Source organism: Hyperolius riggenbachi, chromosome 1, assembly GCF_040937935.1.
Source record: "Hyperolius riggenbachi isolate aHypRig1 chromosome 1, aHypRig1.pri, whole genome shotgun sequence".
Classification (NCBI taxonomy): Eukaryota; Metazoa; Chordata; class Amphibia; order Anura; family Hyperoliidae; genus Hyperolius; species Hyperolius riggenbachi.
In genome coordinates, this window is record NC_090646.1 from 334128072 (window position 1) to 334149322 (window position 21251).

At 44.6% G+C, this 21251-nt stretch overlaps 1 protein-coding gene across 2 annotated transcripts in view; it reads left to right on the forward strand.

Annotated features, from left to right (window-relative positions):
• CRTC1 (CREB regulated transcription coactivator 1) overlaps nucleotides 1-21251 on the forward strand; it is a 363687-nt gene that overhangs the window by 340330 nt on the left and 2106 nt on the right. Inside the window, exon 15 of one of the 2 annotated variants that reach the window (XR_011020507.1) lies at nucleotides 17985-18094. The exons of the other annotated variant lie outside the window; for it this stretch is intronic. The gene's annotated coding sequence lies outside the window, so the exon portion shown is untranslated. The remainder of the gene's footprint in view (nucleotides 1-17984; nucleotides 18095-21251) is intronic. 2 annotated transcript variants of the gene reach the window in all.

Here is a 21251-nt window from a genome sequence, read left to right on the forward strand (position 1 = left end):
TTGCATATAGTTCAAAGTTCACCGCGAACGCGAACCACGGAAGTTCGCGTGAATAAGTTTGTAGTCGAACCGGTCGGGTCATCTCTAGTATAGAAGTGATTTTATATATATATATATATGTATATATATATATATATATATATATATATATATATATATATATATATATATATATCAGGGTCTCAAAGCACTTTGCTAAACTCAAAACAAACCTCAGGGTTTCAAGGTTAGCATATTGGTAACACCCCTATAAGTAAACACAGGCATAGCAGCATATTATATCCAAGCAGAGTTTCATAATAAAAAAGACTGTCCTAATACATATAACCAGGAACTGATTTAGTTGTCAAGATGCTGTGAGAGATCCTTACAGGTGACAGTTACAAACAGGAGCGTCGCTAGGGTTAAAGATCCCCGCTCGCGGTGTCCCGAACCGCAGGGTATGTGGTGCCCGGACAGAAGCACCGGAGTGCGGCATCTAGGATGCCCCGTTCCCCCACCTCCTCTAGGCTGTCCACGGAGTCCGGCTCCCCTCTTTGTCAGGTGGAAGTACTTCCATTTGCAGACGAGTGGTGACTCCCGCACTGCAGATGAGCTGTGGGAGTCATTGCTCGTCTGCAAATGGAAGAACTGCCGCCAGACAGAGCAGGGATCCGGACTCCATGGCCAGATCAGAGGAGGTGAGGGAGGGGGGGACAGACAGACAGCTTGCTACCTATGCTGGGGACACATGCCTGGCTATACTGACAGCACCTATGCTTGGCTACCTATACTGGGGACACATGCCTGGCTATACTGGTGGCACCTATGCTTGGCTACCTATACTGGGGATACATGCCTGGCTATACTGGCAGCACCTATGCTTGGCTACCTATACTGCAGACACATGCCTGGCTATACTGGCGGCACCTATGCTTGGCTACCTATACTGGGGACATCTATGGCTATACTGGCGGCACCTATGCTTGGTTAACTATACTAGGGACACCTATGCTTGACTACCTATACTGTGGTCACTTATGCCTGGCTATGCTGACGATGCCTATGCTTGCTACCTATACTGGGGTCACCTATGCCTGGCTATACTGGCAGCACCTATGCTTGGTTAGTTATACTGTTATACCTATCCTTGGCTACCTATACTGTGGTCACCTGGCGCCTGCTGACCAGATAAAGGTAAGAAATTGCTTTCGCTGGAAGTGAGCGAATTTGTGTGTTTTGCAGTTAGCATTCAGTTTAGAGGCAGTGGGGGTGAATTCCCTGAAAGTGAGAGGTCCAGGGCCCGCCCGCACTTCCCTCTAGGTATCGCATGGTTGGTTTGGGGGCCCCAGCCAGTGAGAGAGACTTGGGCCCCTGGCTGTCGTGCGAACCAATGTGTGTGATTTTAAATTTCTTTTTTGCAGCTTCCAGGATGCGGTTGACAGGTGAGTGGTTAGGGAGGGGACCGTGTGGGAGATGTGCCTACACGGAGCGTCCCTGTAACATATGCAATCCACAATTGCGCCCAACTGAAGCCTCCCACCTGAATGCTAATTTATGCAATTCCTGCTAGATTTGGTGTGGCAGGCAAAGGGTGTATGACAGTACACCTGATTGGCTGACTGGTGCCTGCTGACCAGATAAAGGTAGGAAATTGTTTTAGCTGGAAGTGAGCAAATTGGTGTGTTTTGCAGTTAGCATTCAGTTTAGAGGCAGTGCGGATGAATTCCCTGGGAGTGAGAGGTCCAGGGCCCACCCGCACCTCCCTCTAAGTATTGCATGTTTGGTTTGGGGGCACCAGCCAGTGACAGAGACTGGGGTGCGAATCAATGTGTGTGATTACCTATACTGTGGTCACCTATGCCTGGCTATACTGGCGGCACCTATGCTTGGATAAGTATACACCGCTGCTAAGTTCATCTACATTTGGCCATGGCCACGCCCACTGCCTACATGACCACACCCATTTTTGCCACGCCGCAGGTTATCTCTGGCTTCTGCTCATGGCTGCCCCGGATCTCCTAGTACCCTAGCAACGCCCCTGGTTACAAACAGTATGCTATGGTGCTGGCTGTGCAAGTAGCATTCTTAAGGCTCTTTAACTCTAGCAAATACATGCAAAAATTCAGTTTCATGCACACATTGTGATGGGCGGGGGGGGGGGACGCTTTTCAGTGTGAATCATCAGCGCTAGCACAAAATAACCTAATGGGTAATCTCTGGCCTCATTCCCAGTTGTGCTATATCGCAATACATTGATCTACAATGAATTAGAATCAGAATCTTTATTTTGCCAAGCATGACTGGGTCATGCCCGAAATTGGGCTTGGCACATACGTGGCGTCAAGTACAGGAAAGGACACACAGAAACATCAAAGGAAACAGAACACAATTGTCCATGCAGAGAAAAAAAATACATTCACAAAAACACATCAGTACACAAAACACATCAATTGGCATAATACTAAAGGCTATGACATTGTGGGAATAACCGAGACATGGATGGATGAAAGCCATGACTAGATAGCTAATTTAAAATGGTACAATGTGTTTAGGAGGGATAGAACAGGGAAAAAAGGTGGAGGGGTTTGTCTCTTTGTTAAGAATTCTCTTACAGCTGTCCTCAACGATGAGATGGAGGAAGATTGCGAAGATGTGGAGTCCGTTTGGGTAAATATTCATGGTGGAAATAAAAGTTGCCAATTGCTTATTTGGGTATACTACAGGCCACCTCATATTAATGAAGCTGCAGAACTGCGATTACTACAGCAGATTGAAAAAGCTGCAAGTAAAAATGAGGTCATAGTTATGGGCGACTTCAACTTTCCAGACATTGACTGGGGTATTGAGGCTACCCATTCTGGTAAAAGCAGCAGATTTCTGGCAGCAATACAGGACAATTACTTGACTCAAATGGTAACGGAACCAACAAGGGGGAATGCGTTACTGGATCTGATCATTTCTAATAGACCAGATAATGTATCAAATGTGCAGGTTCAAGAACATTTGGGAAATAGTGATCACAACATGATAACGTTTGATCTGGTGACTGATAGGCCACGGGGCAGCGGGACCACTAAAACTATGAATTTTAGAAAAGCAAAGTTCAATCAAATTAGACAGCACTAAGTTTGGTGAACTGGGATAATGTACTACAAGGGGAGGACACTGAAGGGAAATGGCAAGCTTTTAAACTTATACTCAATCAATACTGTAGTATATATATCCCATATGGAAACAAAATGTCTAGGAATAAAAAAAGGCCTCTATGGATGAATAGAAAGGTTAGGGATAAAATGAAGAGGAAAAGGAATGCCTATAAGGTCCTAAAACAGGAGGGGACTGAGGCTGCACTAAGCAATTATAAGGAGTGCAATAAAAATTGTAAAAAAGAAATTAGGCTGGCAAAGATCGAAGCTGAAAATCAAATCGCTAGGGATATCAAATCTAACCCAAAAAAGTTTTACAAGTACATCAACTCTAAAAAAAGAAAGGTTGACTATATAGGACTCCTAAAGGATGAGGGTGGAAACTCAATGGTGGATGACCAAGGTAAGGCAGAGTTATTAAATGCTTTCTTTGCTTCTGTCTTCACAAAGGAAACAGCACTGTTGCAAATTACAGAGGGAGAAGAGTCTCAATCTTCTAACTGTAATATTAAATACTTAACGCAGGAAGAAGTGAAGGCAAGACTAAATAAATTAAAAATAGACAAGGCACCTGGCCCGGATGGCATGCATCCTCAGGTCCTAAGGGAATTAAGTTGAGTTATAGATAAACCCCTTTATCTTATCTTTTGTGACTCTCTTGCAACTGGCAGAGTCCCGGTGGATTGGCGTACAGCCCACGTTTTCCCATTATTTAATTAAGAAGGGCAAAAAATCAGATCCAGGAAATTATAGACCTGTAAGCTTAAAGAGAATCTGTATTGTTAAAATCGCACAAAAGTAAACATACCAGTGCGTTAGGGGACATCTCCTATTACCCTCTGTCACAATTTCGCCGCTTCCCGCCGCATTAAAAGTGGTTAAAAACAGTTTTAAAAAGTTTGTTTATAAACAAACAAAATGGCCACCAAAACAGGAAGTAGGTTGATGTACAGTATGTCCACACATACAAAATACATCCATACACAAGCAGGCTGTATACACCCTTCCTTTTGAATCTCAAGAGATCATTTGTGTGCTTCTTTCCCCCTTCTGCTCTCATGCACTGAAGTTTCAGGCTGCTCTTTTCTTCCTGCAAACAACTTTGCCCTTGTCTGAATTTCCTCAGTATGTGAAAGCCCTGCCAGCTCAGAGGACGATTTATCCAGCTTGTAAAAGATACGAGAGCAGAGAGAAGCTGCACTAATCTAAATATCACACAGGCAGTGTGCAGAGAGGGGCCTGAAAGGGGGAGTTCATAGCAGAACCACAACACTGAAGAACTTGGCAGCCTTCCAGACACTGGCCGACAAGTCTGACAGGGGAAAGATACATTGATTTATTACAGAGACTGTGATATCAGAAAGTGTTGCAGTAAGCCAGAACACATTAGAATAGCTTTTGGAACTTGTAGGATGATAAAAAACAGGATGCAATTTTTGTTACGGAGTCTCTTTAACATCAGTTGTATGCAAACTATTTGAGGGGTTACTAAGAGATACTATACATGACTTCATAGTAGAAAATAATCTTATTTCTCAGCATCAACATGGATTTACTAAAGACAGGTCCTGTTTGACTAACATGCTCAGCTTTTATGAGGTAGTGAATGCTAATATGGATATTGGGAATGCTGTAGATGTGATATACTTGGACTTTGCAAAGGCCTTCGACACTGTTCCCCACAAAAGTCTGGTGCAAAAGTTGAGGATGCAAGGACTGGGGAAGAGTCTGTGTGCATGGACAGGGAACTGGCTAATGGACAGAAAACAAAGAGTTGTGGTCAATGGATCGTACTCAAAATGGGAGACTGTTAGCAGTGGGGTCCCACAGGGGTCTGTACTGGGTCCAGTGCTCTTCAATTTATTTATTAATGACCTAGTAGATGCAGTAGTGAGCAATGTTGCTATTTTTGCAAATGATACAAAATTGTGCAGAATCATCAACTCTCAGGAAGATAGTGTCATATTGCACAGGATCTGGATAGGATGGCTATATGGGCACATACATGGCAGATGAAATTCAATGTTGAAAAATGTAAAGTCATGCATTTTGGTCGTACCAATGGTCTAGCACCATACAAAATAAATGGGATACAGTTGGGGACATCAAACTTGGAGAAGGACTTAGGAGTACTCATCGACAACAAGTTAAATAATTGTACTCAATGCCAAGCTGCTGCAACTAAAGCTAACAAAATTTTGGGATGCATTAAAAGGTAAATAAAAACTCGAGATGCTAGCATAATATTGCCCCTGTTTAACTCTCTAGTAAGGCCACATCTGGAATATGGAATTCAGTTCTGGGCACCACATTACAAAAAAGATATTGCAGTTTTAGAGCAGGTGCAGAGACGGGCAACAAAATTGATACGTGGGATTTAAGGTCTCGCTTACCAAGAAAGGTTAGATAAACTGGGTTTATTTAGTCTAGAGAAAAGACGCCTTAGAGGAGATCTAATTAACATGTATAAATACATCAGAGGGCAATATAATAGCTTGGCGGATGATCTTTTTGTCCCTAGGCCTTCTCAAAGGACTAGAGGACATGATCTGCGCATGGAGGAAAAACGTTTTAGCCATTTATTTAGGAAAGGGTTCTTTACAGTAAGAGTGATTAAGATGTGGAATGCATTGCCACAGGAAGTCGTTATAGCAAACTCTATACCTGCATTTAAAGGGGGCTTAGATGCTTTCCTTGCGTTGAAAGACATCCATGGCTACAATTAGTAGATAATGCCTAATGATGTTGATCCAGGGATTTTATCTGATTGCATCTGGAGTCGGGAAGGAATTTTTCCCTTTTGGGGATAATTGGACCATGCCTTATAAGGGTTTTTTCGCCTTCCTCTGGATCAACAGGGATATGTGAGGGAGCAGGCTGGAGTTGTACTTTGTACTGGTTGAACTCGATGGACGTATGTCTTTTTTCAACCAAAATAACTATGTAACTATGTAACTAAAAAAAAAACACTTCAAAAACAAAAGCGCTGAGCACTACTTAAGTAAATATAAGGCGTTGAGCTCCACTATGTACAATGTGCATCAGTGCAAGCGTGATATTGTTTGACCTAAGGTGGTGGGAATGCATGGAGAGAGTTCAGAAGTATGACAGCTGAGGGGAAGAAGCTGTTCCTGTGTCTTGAGGTCCTGGTGAAGTGTGACCGATACCTCTGGCCTAAAGGGAGTCAACGGAAGAAGCGGTGACCTGGGTGTGAGGGATCGTTGGCATTCCTCAATACTCTGGAGCGCAGCCTGCAGTAGTAGAGGAGGTCCAGAGTGGGAAGTGGTTTCCCGATGATCCTCTCCGCTGACCTGATGACCCTCTGTAGTTTGTGTCTGTCACTGGTGGAGGAGCCAGCAAACCAGACCAGGATGGAAGAGCAGAGGACAGATTCAATAGCGGCAGAGTAGAAACCCGTCAGAAGTTTCTGGGCCATGCAAAATTTCTTCAGTTAGCGGAGAAAGAATTTTCTCTGTGTGGAGGCGGTGTTGATCTTCCATCTCAGGTCATTGGAGATGGTTGTTCCCAGAAGGCGGGCACAGGGGACTCTTTCAACTTCCTTGCCATAGATACAGATTGGAGGTGAGGTGGAGGCATGCTTCCTAAAATCGACAATCATTTCAACAGTTTTTGTGGTGTTTAGGACCTACACCAGTGGCAGATTCTCTTGACGTTTTTGGTGATGAGGCCGACTATTGTGATGTTGTCAGCGAACTGTAAAGTGTTTTTAAACACATTGTTTCACTTACCTGGGGCTTCCCCAAGCCCCCAGCAGCCGTCCTGTCTTGCGCCGGTCCTGCCCGAGCCTCCGTTCTCCCGCCGCCGTGCCATCGACTTCTAAGTCGACGCCAGCGCAGCCCTGCCAAGCGTATCTTTTCATTGCGTTCCCCTCTGCAATAGCAGGGGATGTGAAGAAAGGATACGCGTGGCCAGAGCCGAGCAGGCGCAGTGGGCCGGCGGCGGGAGAATGGCGGCTCAGGAAGCCCCAGGTAAGTGAAACAATGTGTTTAAAAACACTTTACAGTTCCGCTTTAACCACTTGATGACCCACCCTTTACCCCCCCTTAAGGACCAGCGCTGGTTTGATTGATCTGTGCTGGGTGGGCTCTGCAGCCCCCAGCACAGATCAGGGTGCAGGCAGGGAGATCAGATTGCCCCCCTTTTTTCCCCCCTATGGGGATGATGTGCTGGGGGGGTCTGATCTCTCCTGCCTGCTGTGGGTGGCGGGGGGGGCACCTCAAAGCCCCCCTCCGTGGCGAAATTCCCCCTCCCTCTCCTACCTGCTGCCTCCCCCTGGTGTTCCGGGCTGCACAGGACGCTATCCGTCCTGTGCAGCCAGTGACAGGATGTGGTCTGTCACATGGCGGCGATCCCCGGCCGCTGATTGGCCGGGGATCGCCGATCTGCCTTACGGCGCTGCTGCGCAGCAGCGCCGTACAAATGTAAACAAAGCGGATTATTTCCGCTTGTGTTTACATCTAGCCTGCGAGCCGCCATCGGCGGCCCGCAGGCTATTCACGGAGCCCCCCGCCGTGATTTGACAGGAAGCAGCCGCTCGTACGAGCGGCTGCTTCCTGATTAATTAGGCTGCAGCTGGCGACGCAGTACTGCGTCGCTGGTCCTGCAGCTGCCACTTTGCCGACGCACGTTATGAGTGTGCGGTCGGCAAGTGGTTAAAGGATACCTGAAGTGACATGTGACATGATGAGATAGACATGGGTATGTACAGTGCCAAGCACACAAAAAACTATGCTGTGTTCCTTTTTTTCTTTCTCTGCCTGAAAGAGTTAAATATCAGGTATGTAAGTGGCTGACTCAGTCCTGACTCAGACAGGAGGTGACTACAGTGTGACCCTCATTGATAAGAAATTCCAACTATAAAACACTTTCCTATCAGAAAATGGCTTCTGAGAGCAAGAAAGAGATAAAAAGGGTAATTTCTTATTAGTGAGAGTCACACTGTAGTCACTTCCTGTCTGAGTCAGGACTGAGTCAGCCACTGATACATACCTGATATTTAACTCTTTCAGATAGAGGGGAAACAAAGGAACACAGCATAGTTATTTGTGGCTATTTATAGAAGGCACAGTTAGCAGCATATGGAAAGAAGTTCATGAACTTTACACCATCTGAGGTCTATTTGATGGTGACACTTGTTATGCACACTATAGAGAATAGAGGACAGTACAATCTGTTTTATGGATCCTTGCATATCTATGGATGATAGATGACTTTTTTAGAAGTATTTAATCTTTGACTGGTTCAATTTTTGAATTATAGATGGATATATCCAAACAGACTTTTTTGAGAGGCCTCAGATTAGGTGTATAGGCGATGATTATCGCCTTGTTACACATATTACAGTGCGCACTGTGGGACTTTCACTAGTAGTACCCTATTAGAGGGCCTTTTAATTCATTATGTTTTATAAGTATGAGCAATAAAAGTTATTTTTTATATTGCAGTAATCTGTCCTGTGGCATCAATTTATATATATCATGAAACTTGAACTCTATCCCAATAGTGTATATAAGATGGTATAGTTCTTTGTGGATCTGCGGTTGTTTGTAGGATGCATCCTTGTGGGCTCCAGTGTTGGTGAACCTGGGTTGTGAGGAGATAGCCCCTAGCTTGACGACCTGGGATCTGTTTGTGAGGAAGTCCGTCATCCACAGGTGTAGGGTAGGGTGGACCCCAAGCACAGCAAGGTTCTCCTGAAGTGTTTTGGGGCTGATGGTGTTAAACACCAAGCTGAAGTTCAGTAGGAGGATCCTGGCGTACAAGTCTGGATTGTCCAGGTGCTCATTGACGAGCTCCACGCAGATGTTAATGGCGTCATCAGTGGATCTGTTTCCTCTGTACGTAAACTGGTGCGGGTCCAGCAGAGCTTCTGTGGAAAGCTTGAGGAGGGGAAGCACCATGCTTTTAAAAGCTTTCATGATGACGGGAGTGAGTGCCACGGGCCTGATGTTGTTGAGGTCGAAAGGCTTCTTGCTTTTTGGGGACAGAAATGATGGTGGACCTCTTGAAGCAAGTGGAGACTTTGCCTGCCTGAAGGGACTTGGCAAAGATTGAAGAGAGAATGGGAGCAAGCTGCTGAGCTCAGGTTTTCAGGCAGGCTGGTGACACTCCTTCGGGACCTGAGGCTTTCTTAGCATTAAGCCTTAACAGGTGATGCAGTACATCTGCCTTGTTCATGATGGAGGTGGGGAGTTTGGGCTCAGAACATGTAAGGCAGGTGGCTATGGGGGTCCTGCAGGTGCCACCTGGTTCTCAAATCTGCAGTAAAAGTCACTGAGGTTCTCGGCAAGCTCAGTGTTGGGTGTTGCATGCTGAAGGGGGCTTATAGTTGGTGGCGGCTTTCAGCCCTTTCCAAACAGCTTGAGAGTCATTTGAGGAGAGGTTCTGCTTCAGTTTTTCTGCATAGCTCTTCTTGGAGGACCTCAGTTCTCTATTCAGGTTGTTTCTTGCCTCCCTGTAATCCTCCTCGTTGCTGGACTTATATGTGGCATCTTTGATTCTACGCAATTGACAATGTTTTTTTTGAGAACCACGGTTTATCATTCAGATAGAGTTTGAAGGTTCTTGTTGGTATACTGTAGTCTTCACAGAAGCTAATTTACGAGATTACATTGTCTGCCCACTCATCCAAGTTTGGAGCTTCCAGAGCCTTCCAGTCTGTGCAGTCAAAGCAGGCCTGCAGTTGTAGCTTAGCCTCACGTGACCACACTTTGGAGGACTTTGGGACCAGTTTTAGAAGTTTCAAGGCGCCTCCTGTAAGTTAAAACAAATTATCCAAGAGAAACTTGACCAATGGGTCTAGTCAAGTTGACATACTAAAATATGTAAAAGTGATCCCCTTATGTGTCCCCTTTTAAGATGCAAGTCTTATTTATGAGTAAACAGGGACCTTAAAGGGCATGAACTATAGACAAAACCTTGTCATCAACCTCAATTTTTTTTTAAATATTCACATACATACAAATACACAGTATCTGCACAGCCATTATAGCAAAGTCATGATTAAACAGTTTACAAACATTATGTATAGTTCCCAATAAGGGTACCATGAAACTGGAAATTGTCCCTTATATCATGTCCATCACTATATAAGTATCATGGAAATCCTTTTTGGGACAAATATATCCATATTTAACAGTTTATTATGTACAGCCGTTTCGTGAAACATCGGACCATATAATATTCACTTCTTCAGGAGTAATGAATTTTCCGGCTAAGTTTGATCGCGTAATTGGCTTGAATCAATCAAAATCTCAGGAAAGAAGTATGCTTTATAGCAGGATTCAAATAATCAAAGTTATGTCAAATTAGAAGTACATGAAGAACCCACAGTACGCAGGTAACTTCCTTATTATGATGATTCGAGTAGGCTGTCGGCTGTCAGCATGACAGCATGGAGTCTGAAGATACGGCTCAGTGTGCGTTCCTTGCCTCCTGTAAGTTGGTATCAGGTGGATGAGGCAGTGATAGGATAAGCCTAGGCCCACTGGATGGCCTTGTATGCATCCTTTAGGACTGTATAGCAGTGGTTGAGGGTGTTGGCGTTCCTGGATTGGGCAGGTGACATGCTGATGGAAACGGGGCAGCTCTTGATGGCGGTTGGCCCTGTTGAAGTCCCCCATGATAATGAACAGTGAGTCCGGGAGGGACGTCTCCCACTTCGAGATGGTGTTCCTGTGATTGCTCAGGGCAGCTTAAACGTCAGCAACTGGTGGAATGTACATGCCCACAAGGACATAGGAGGAGAACTCCCTGGGTGGGTATGTCGGCCCGCAGTTTACAAGAAGGATTTAAAGTACCGGGGAGCATTTCTTGGCAAGTACAGAAGTGTTGGAGCACTAGGCGGAGCTGATGTAGCTTGCTCTGTCTTTTTATCTTTGTTTTATGTATTTTTATTTTTCAACATTGCCTTGTGCAACCCAACCCGGATAACCTTCACCAGTGAACAATTACTGAGCATTCGGAACTTCGTCAAATATAATGTACCCCTGGATATTTCATCTACTCTTGATCTTCTGGGGATCCTAACCAGTGGAGCTACTGTGCTGAACCAGGCAGTGAGGCTCAGAAGAAGAGGCAAGCGCTCTGGGATCCAGACTCGCTTTCGAGTTTCGACGCAGAGGACTGCACTCTCCACTACCTGGAATCATACTCTCAAATGTCAGGTCCATATATAACAAACTGGATGAACTTCAACTACTGATCAGAACAAAGAAGGACTTTCATCTCTCTGCTGCTCTTTGCTTCACAGAAACCTGGCTATCTGAGCTTATTCCAGACAATGCTCTGCAGATTAATGGATTTACACTCTACAGATCTGACCGGGACCCACTTACTTCTGGCAAAACCAAAGGTGGAGGACTCTGTTTCTATATTAATGATAGGTGGTGCGCGGATGTTACAGTTATTAAGAGGACATGCTCTGCTGGGCTGGAAACACTCTTCATAAACTGCAGACCCTACTATTCACCCCGTGAGATCTCTTCATGTATTTTGATTGCTGTGTACATCCCTCCACAAACATGTATGCAGTCTGCGCTCCAGGAACTCGCAGATCAAAGCACTGAGGTGGAAAGGGAGTACCCCGATTCTTTTTTTTATCATACAAGGGGATTTCAACAGTGCTAATCTTTCCAAAGAACTCCCCAAATACAGGCAACACGTCACAAGCGCAACTAGAGAAGGTAAGACACTTGATCACTGTTACACTACAACTAAGGACTCGTATCACTCTGTCAGCAGGGCAGCTTTGGGGAACTCTGATCATGCTGTTATACAACTTATCCCAACATACATCCAAAGACTAAAAACTGCCAAACCTGTAGTGACCACAGTTAAGAAATGGACGAGTGAAGCTGTAGAAAAACTGCAGAGCTGCTTTGATTTAACAAACTGGAATATATTTAAAGAATCCACCAGTGACCTAAATGAATACACTGACGCTGTGACATCATATATTACCTTTTGTGAAGAGTCCTGCATCCCCACAAAAAAGTGCGCCAGGTACAATAACGATAAACTTTGGTTTACATCACATCTTAGGAATCTGCACCTCGATAAAGAAAGGGCATATCGTACAGGCGATAAAGTCCTCTACAAAGCTGCGAAATACAAACTGCAGAGAGCCATTACTGACGCAAAAAAGATTATTCTAAAAAACTTAAGAAATAATGTTCCAACGCTGACTCATTCACAATATGGAAATCTCTGCATGAAATTACCAGCTACAGGAAGAAATCTCCACCCTCACTACACAATCTGCAGCTTGCAAATGAACTGAATACATTTTATTGCAGGTTTGACACTAGCAACAAAAGCCAAACACACCAAGTCAATTCGCATAATTTCCATCTCTGCAACAGGCAAACTGAACACTTTTCCTGCCAGCCAACGTCTCCACCCCCTGCGGTGCCTCAGCAACTACACAACACAGGAGGCCAGACACAATCTATTAACCTGTCCCCAGATGTGCATGCTCTAACAATATGCCAATCAGATGTAAACAGACTCTTCAAAAGACAAAACACTAGGAAAGAGATGGGGCTAGACACTGTCTCTGCGAAATGCTTGAAACTCTGTGTCGATCAATTATCTCCTGTATTCACAGACATATTCAAATCATCTCTCGAACTCTCAATTGTTCCGGCCTGTTTTAAAAGCTCAACCATTGTACCAATCCCAAAAAATTCAAAACCTACATGTTTAAATGATTACAGGCCTGTTGCCCTGACATGATTGGTCATGAAAGCATTCGAAAAACTGTTAATGGCTTATCTGAAATCTATCACAGATCCCCTGCTGGACTCTCTGAAATTTGTGTATGCATTATGTACTACAGCATCTAGACACCCCAGAAACCTACACCAGGATTTTATTTATAGATTAAAGCTCTGCATTTAATACCATAAGGCCATCTCTGCTACACAGCAAGCTCTCCCAGCTACACATACCTGAATCCATCTGCAAATGGATAACCGATTTCCTAACCGATAGGAGACAGCGCGTTAGACTTGGTAAACACACAGCAAGCTCTCTGACCGTCAGTACTGGTGCACCCCAGGGCTGTGTGCTTTCCCCACTGCTCTACTCACTGTACACCAATGACTGCATCTCCACAGATCCATCTGTTAAAGTTCTGAAGTTTGCAGATGACACAACAGTAGTTGGTCTCATACAAAACGGGGATGAGTCTGCACACAGGCATGTGGTGGGACAGCTTTCCTCCTGGTGCAGCAGCAACAACTTGGAACTAAATGCTCTCAAAACCATGGAGATGATAATAGACTTTAGGAGATCTCCCCCCCCCCCAGCAACTCCCCTTATCCATAAATGGATCCACAAAAACCCAGGTAGAGTCATTCAAATTTCTTGGGTCCAAATTGAATGGTGCAGTTCTACACTGCAATTATTAAATCCACCATAACATCATCGATGACTGTATGGTTCAGCTCCTGCTCAGCATTAGAAAAGGGGAGGCTGCAGCGCATCATCCGAACAGCGGAAAGGATAATTGGCTGTAGCTTACCTTCCCTGCAGGATCTCTACACTAGCAGGTGCAGAAAGAGAGCAACAAAAATTGCCTCTGACCCCTCTCACCCAGCTCACTCCATCTTCCAGCGCATGCCTTCAGGAGTAAGATTCCGGTCAATCGCTTCCTCAAGCGGTAGCCATACTTAATGCTGAACCACGTTAGAGCTGCTTGGACTTGATAGTAATCAGCACAGAACTGTAAATGAACAATTCTCACATTGCTTACTGCTATATTGCATAAATGTCCTTGACTTGTAATATACACACTGTCTGTCCTTGTATTGTTTTTGTTTGTGTTTGTTAAGCAACTGCCAAGACAAATTCCTTGTAGGTGCAAACTTACTTGTCGAAATAAAATTGATTCTGATTCTGATTCTGAAATGCCTTCCCTTTCCTTTTCCCTGAGAGGGTGCTGTCACGGTCAGCTTGAATCAGGCTGAAACCTGGGAGATGAAGGGCACTGTCAGGGATGTCATCATGGAGCCACGTTTCCATAAAGCAGAAGACTGGGGTGTTGCTTCCAACTTCTCATTTGTCACTAAGGAGTCTCCGTTCATCAACCTTGTTAGGGAGCGAGCAAACGTTTGCCAGGAGGACTGCGGGGATGGCTGACCGTAGGCCTTTCCTCTTTAGCCTCGCCCAAGCACCTGCTCGACAGCCTCTGCGCAACAGGCTCAATTTTCCGTATGTGACTCCATTCAGGGTTGGAGAGGAGCATGTCCTCTGGGGCGAAGGGCTACAATTTGTTCCCATCTGAGCAGCTGTGCCCTAGAGTAGGTGGTACGTGGGGGTTGGGGTGGCATGTGTGTAATACCGGCTCAACATGCAACATGGAAGTAAATGCCGTAGTAGAGCAACATAACCCTAATCTAGCAGAGCAACACAGATGTATGCAGTGGTGCAACACCGACCATCAACTAGCAGCGCAATTCAGAGGTATATAGCAGTGCAACACACACCCTTGTCTAGCTGTGCAGCACAAATGTTAATAGCGGTTCAACACAGTCCATCATCTAGCAGTGCAACACAGACACAGTACTTCACCTAGCAATGTAACACAGATGTACAGTGCTGCCCATAATTATTTATACCCCTAGAAAATTTTGACTTAAAGTTACTTTTATTCATCCAGAATGTACGCTTTTGACGGGAAATGACATAGGTGTCTCACAAAAGATAATAAGATGATGTACAAGAAGCATTATTGTGGGAAAAAAAACATTTCTCAGCTTTTATTTACATTTGAGCAAAAAGTGTCCAGTCCAAAATTATTCATACCCTTCACAAACTGTCACAGTCTTTGGGAAGATCCAAATAGCCCAAGCTGTTCTAAAGCATCCTAATTACCCTGATTAATTGGGAACAGTTGGGAATCAACTCAGCAGGTGAAAAACAGCAGCTCTCTGCAGTTGGTTTGTGGACAGTCATGGCTAAGACAAAGGAGATCAGTGAGGACCTGCTGCTGCACATTGTGGTTGCTCACAAGTCAGGAAAGGGCTACATGGCCATTTCTAAATGTTTTCAAGTTCCAGTGGCTACAGTGCAAAGAATTATTATAAAATACAAGATGTTCCACCCTGTGGGAAATCCCAGAGGACATGGTCGAAAGCCAAAAGTGACACCTGTGCTGGCCAGGAGGATAGTAAGAGAGGTGAAAAAGAATCCAAGGATCACCACCATGGCCATCCTGATGAATCTAGGCTCTGCTGGTGGCAATGCCTCTAGGCAGACAATCCAATGGACACTGCACACTGCTGGGTTCCACGGATGCAGACCAAGGGGGCGCCACTTCTCTAGATAAGGCACACAAAAGCTTGCTTGGCCTTTGCAAATGCTCCTCTGGACAAAGAAGATGACTTCTGGTTTTCTGTGTTATGGTTAGATGAAACCAAAATTGAATTGTTTGGTCACAATGATGTTTCCTTCATTTGGTGTAAAAAAGGAGAAGCGTTCAACCCAAAGAACACCATCCCCAATGTCAAACATGTTGGTGGGAACCTAATGCTTTGGGTCAATGGACCAGGGAACCTAATCACAGTAAACGGCACCATGAAAAAAAGAGCAATACATGAGGATTCTCAACGACATCAGGCAGTCTGCAGAGAAACTTGGCCTTGGGCACCAGTGGACATTTCAGCATGACAATGACACAAAACACACAGCAAAAGTGGTGAAGAAATGGTTAACATTGAACAATATTAACGCTGTGGAGTGGCTGAGTCAGAGTCCTGACTTGAATCCAATTGAGAATCTGTGGAGGGAGCTAAAGATCAGGGTGATGGCAAGAAGACCCTCCAAACTAAAAAATTTGGAACTTTTTGCTAATGATGAATGGGCAAAATTACCCGTGGAGACATGCAAAAAGCTGGTCTGCAATTATAGAAAGCATTTGATTGCTGTAGTAGCCAATAAAGGCTTTTCTATTGATTACTGAGAAGGGTATGAATGATTTTGGACTGGACACTTTTTGCTCAAATGTAAATAAAAGTTTTTTTTTATTTTCCACAATAATGCCTTTTGTGCGTCTTATTAACTTTTGGGAGACATCTATGTTGTTTCCCATCAAAAAATTACTTGCTGGTTGAATAAAAGCAACTTTAAGTCAAAATTTGCTAGGGTATGAATAATTATGGGCAGCACTGTATATAGCGGTGCAACACAGACCATCTTCTAGCAGAGCAACACAGATGTATTTGGCGGTGCGACACTAGCAATGCAGCACAGATGTATATAGCAGTGCAACACAACAGTCCATCAACTAGCAGTGCAACACAGATGTATGTAGCGGTGCAACACAGTCCATCAACAAGCAGTGCGCTGCACCACGGGTGTACATACAGTGTATATAGCAGTGCAACACAGTCCATCATCTAGCAGTGCAACACTCATATATATTTGGTGGTGCCTTACAGTCCATCAACTGCAGCACAGATGTATGTAGCAGTGCACAGCAGTCCATCCACCAGCAGCAGTGCAACACAGAGGTGTGTGGCATTGCCGCACAGTCTATTCAGCTAGCAGTGACCTGGTGTAAGTGGTGTGGAGGTTGAGGTAGTGTGAGTGAGGGTACTGACCCCCGCTTGAGAGAATAGCGGGTAGGTTCCCGGATCGTCCCTGAACATCAGCAGATGTCAGTGAAGTGCAGTTCAGCAGGCTGCAGAAAGCAGATATATTGCAGCAGGGGGTTCAAGAAAATGCAAAGTTCACTCAGCATGAAAAAGTACAAGAGCATGGGTCACACAGCAGATGGCAAGGCAGAGCCAGCGATACAGCTAGGCAGATTTCCCCACCTCAAGTGCAGGCACCTAGGTCACATGGGTTGTGCAGTATTTAGCAGGGCAGTTCAGCTTAGCAGAGGGATTAAAAGTTTAGTTACCTGGGTCGAGGTCTGTGTGCAGAGATCCTCTTGCTGCCTGTGTGGTCCTGTTCCCCGTGTACAGAACGGGCGGTCAGCTGTTCCCCAGGCACAGAGGTAGGGGAAGACTTTCCTATTACCATAGGCATCGCACTCAGTGTGCAAATGCATCATAACTGGCGACACTGCACTTAAGAGTGAAAGGGCCCTCAAGCAAAGCCTGAAGTGTGTGGTATGTTATGTGTGTGATGACACTGCTGTAGAGATCACGGTATTGGAGAAAGGCATATCATGGAGCTGTTTCTAGCAGGCCAGCCTAAATATAATTTGGACACTACAGTGTTTGGGCCAGTGCACACCAAAAACCTCCAGCAGATCCGCAAAATGCTAGAGGTTTTTGAAGCAGATTTTCAGAGCGATTCAGAGATCAGAAATCTAAAAAATGCTGCAGCCCCCGAGTTCGCGTTTGTGGAAAAAACGAACCGCTCTGGTGTGCACCAGCCCATTGAAATACATTACCCAAGCAGTTTTCAAACCGCTAGCGTTTTTAAAAACACTCCAGAACCACTCTGGTGTGCACCAGCCCTTATTTGGTAAAGGTAAGATTAGGTTTTATATGATGGCTGAACAGAAATCCACAGTACCTGATCCAACTATATAAATCATCTGGACAAAGGAGACTGGGATTCTGGATTCCTAGTAGCTGAGTTTGCCAGAAGTGTTTCTTCCTGGGTAGATGGACAAAATAACAAAATAAAAACTACCCAATCCTGCAATGTGAGGCTCCTGTATAAGGTACAATTCCAGCTCCCTTTGCTGAGAGACCCAATATGACAATATCAGATACTGAAGGTTCCAGTGAAACCATCACTTGTCATGTATTCTAACCCTGCCTTTGTTAAGTTTTTATTGCCAACAAAAATACCACTACCGTTATGTTGTTCTACTAGAAGCAGCGCCACCACGTGGCTGTCTCTAGCATTGCAGAACATGGAAGAAAAGAATGAGGATAAGTAAATATTAACGCGAAAGAACTTAGAAGAAAGATGGAACAGAAGAGGTAAGTTGGTAGAAAGAAGAAGAAATAAATAGCTAGAAAGACAGAAAGAATAAGAGGAAGAAGAGGCAAGACTGAAGTGGTGATAGAAGTATTGTGGAAAGAAAAGGGCAGAGGGAATATACAGTGGGTTGCAAAAGTATTCGGCCCCCTTGAAGTTTTCCACATTTTGTCACATTACTGCCACAAACATGAATCAATTTTATTGGAATTCCACATGAAAGACCAACACAAAGTGGTGTACACATGAGAAGTGGAACGAAAATCATACATGCTTCCAAACATTTTTTACAAATAAATAACTGCAAAGTGGGGTGTGCATAATTATTCTGCCCCCTTTGATCTGAGTGCAGTCAGTTGCCTATAGTCATTGCCTAATGAGTGCTAATGACTCAATAGAGTGCACCTGTGTGTAATCTAATGTCAGTACAAATACAGCTGCTCAGTGAGGGCCTCAGAGGTTGTGTAAGAGAATATTGGGAGCAACAACACCGTGAAGTCCAAAGAACACACAACACAGGTCAGGGATCAAGTTATTGAGAAATTTAAAGCAGGCATAGGCTACAAAAAGATTTCCAAAACCTTGAACATCCCACGGAGCACTGTTCAAGCGATCATTCAGAAATGGAAGGAGTATAGCACAACTGTATAGCAGTATAGCACAACTGTAAACCTACCAAGACAAGGCCATCCACCTAAACTCACAGGCCGAAAAAGGAGAGTGCTGATCAGAAATGCAGTCAAGAGGCCCATGGTGACTCTGGACGAGCTGCAGAGATCTACAGCTCAGGTGGGAGACTCTGTCCATAGGACAACTATTAGTCATGCACTGTACAAAGTTGGCCTTTATGGAAGAGTGGCAAGAAGAAAGGCATTGTTAACAGAAAGCATAAGAAGTCCCGTTTGCAGTTTGCCACAAGCCATGTAGGGGACACAGCAACCATGTGGAAGAAGGTGCTCTGGTCAGATGAGACCAAAATGGAACTTTTTGGCCAAAATGCAAAACGCTATGTGTGGCGGAAAACTAACACTGCACATCACTCTGAACACACCCTCCCCACTGTCAAATATGCTCGGGGGGTGCATCTCTTCAGCAGGGACAGGGAAGCTGGTCAGAGTTGATGGGAAGATGGATGGAGCCAAATACAGGGCAAACTTGGAAGAAAACCTCTTGGAGACTGCAAAAGACTTGAGACTGGGGCGGAGGTTCACCTTCCAGCAGGACAATGACCCTAAACATAAAGCCAGGGCAACAATGGAATGGTTTAAAACAAAACATATCTATGTGTTAGAATGGCCCAGTCAAAGATCTAAATCCAATCAAGAATCTGTGGCAAGATCTGAAAACTGCTGTTCACAAATGCTGTCCATCTAATCGGACTGAGCTGGAGCTGTTTTGCAAAGAAGAATGGGCAAGGATTTCAGTCTCTAGGGGCTCGATTCACAAAGCGGTGTTAACCCAGTTAGAGACTTTAGGCGTGATAACCATTGCATCACGCTGGTGAAAAGCCAGTTTAGGCGTGATAAGTTTAGGTGTGATAAGTTTAGGTGTGATAAGTTTAGGTGTGATAAGTTTAGGCATACTAAGTTTAGATAAGTGTAGATAGCGTGCAAAGTCCCGCACGCAAAGCAGCGCCATTAAACTCTATGCGATGTGCACCAGACTTTGCTAGCGCAAAACTTTTGATCAGCTGTGCACTGCGGTGCTAACGCAGTTGGTGCTTAAACTTATCATGCCTAAACTTATCACACCTAAACTTATCATGCCTAAACTTTTCACACCTAAACTTATCACACCTAAACTTATCATGCCTAAACTGAGTTTAGGCATGATAAAGGGCTTTTCACCAGCGTGCTAACTGTTAGCACCGCTTTGTGAATCAGGCCCCAGATGTGCAAAGCTGGTAGAGACATACCCTAAAAGACTGGCAGCTGTAATTGCAGCAAAAGGTGGTTCTACAAAGTATTGACTCAGGGGGCCGAATAATTACGCACACCCCACTTTGCAGTTATTTATTTGTAAAAAATGTTTGGAATGATGTATGATTTTTGATCCACTTCTTACATGTCCACCACTTTGTATTGGTCTTTCACGTGGAATTCCAATAAAATTGATGCATGTCTGTGGCAGTAATGTGACAAAATGTGGAAAACTTCAAGGGGACCAAATACTTTTGCAACCCACTGTATATACAGTACAGACCAATAGTTTGGATACACCTTCTCATTCAAAGAGTTTTCTTTATTTTCATGACTATGAACATTGTAGATTCACACTGAAGGCATCCAAACTATGAATTAACACATGTGGAAGTATAGTACATAACCAAAAAAGTGTGAAACAACTGAAAATATGTCATATTCTAGGTTCTTCAAAGTAGCCACCTATTGCTTTGATTAATGCTTTGCACACTCTTGGCATTCTCTTGATGAGCTTCAAGAGGTAGTCACCTGATATGGTCTTCCAACAATCTTGAAGGAGTTCCCAAAGATGCTTAGCACTTGTTGGCCCTTTTGCTTTCACACTGCGGTCCAGCTCACCCCAAACCATCTCGATTGGGTTCAGGTCTGGTGACTGTGGAGGCCAGGTCATCTGGCGCAGCACCCCATCACTCTCCTTCCTGGTCAAATAGCCCTTACACGGCCTAGAGGTGTGTTTGGAGTCATTGTCCTGTTGAAAAATAAATGATGGTCCAAATAAACGCAAACCGGATGGAATAGCATGCCGCTGCAAGATGCCGTGGTAGCCATGCTGGTTCAGTATGCCTTCAATTTTCACATAAATCCCCAACAGTGTCACCAGCAACGCACCCCCACATCATCACACCTCCTCCTCCATGTTTCACTGTGGGAACCAGGCATGTAGAGACCATCTGTTCACCTTTTCTGCGTCGCACAAAGAGACGGTGGTTGGAACCAAAAGTCTAAAATTTGGACTCATCAGACCAAATCACAGATTTCCACTGGTCTAATGTCCATTCCTTGTGTTCTTTAGCCCAAACAAGTCTCTTCTGCTTGTTGCCTGTCATTAGCAGTGGTTTCCTAGCAGATATTTTACCATGAAGGCCTGATTCACACAGTCTCCTCTTAACAGTTGTTCTAGAGAGAGATGTGTCTGCTGCTAGAACTCTGTGTGGCATTGACCTGGTCTCTAATCTGA